We start from the raw sequence: 649 nt of genomic DNA on the forward strand, positions 1-649 counted from the left end.
AATCTGCCAGGAATTATCTTTAAACTCTGTAATGGCCAAAGAAAAAATGTTTTTCTATCATTTTGGTTCAATTAACATGAAAAAAAAATTGCACGTCTCCATTCCCTGACTTCTTATCTCCAAGGACACTAGATTAGATTTTGTAACCTCAAAAATATTCCATTTTCAAACGCCACGCCACAATAACCTATCTTCCCTATGCTCTGACAAGCACGGCTCGGTCACGGGAGATAAAATGTCTTTCAAAGCCTCAAAGAACCATGTTTGAATGTGGCATACGTATGCTGTAGTTCTTAGTAAAAAAATAAATACCACCGACCGCGACAGGACTCGAACCTGCAATCTTCGGATCCGAAGTCCGACGCCTTATCCATTAGGCCACGCGGTCATTCATATGTGTTATTGAGTACATGAAGGTTTACAGTTTCTTATTTATGTTCATCTCGTAAATATATTCTAAAGGTGAACAAATAACGTCCGAGGATAAAGAAAAACGCGAGAAGTAAACCTCACATAATAAAACAAATTGTTCGAAGTAGTTTAAAATAACGGATTTCAAAAATTCAAACACACGAACAACTGAGTCCAGTGCTTAAAATATTCAGCAGCTACTTTAAACATAACATTAAATGACCAGTATTCAGTATTC

At 36.5% G+C, this 649-nt stretch overlaps 1 non-coding gene across 1 annotated transcript; it reads right to left on the reverse strand.

The window, feature by feature from the left end:
• Positions 1-315: 315 nt before the first annotated feature.
• Trnar-ucg (transfer RNA arginine (anticodon UCG)) lies at positions 316-388 on the reverse strand. Its single transcript has one exon. It is a non-coding gene; the product is annotated as a tRNA-Arg (tRNA).
• Between the last annotated feature and the right edge of the window lie 261 nt (positions 389-649).

This window comes from Bacillus rossius, chromosome 12, assembly GCF_032445375.1.
Source record: "Bacillus rossius redtenbacheri isolate Brsri chromosome 12, Brsri_v3, whole genome shotgun sequence".
NCBI classification, from domain to species: Eukaryota; Metazoa; Arthropoda; class Insecta; order Phasmatodea; family Bacillidae; genus Bacillus; species Bacillus rossius.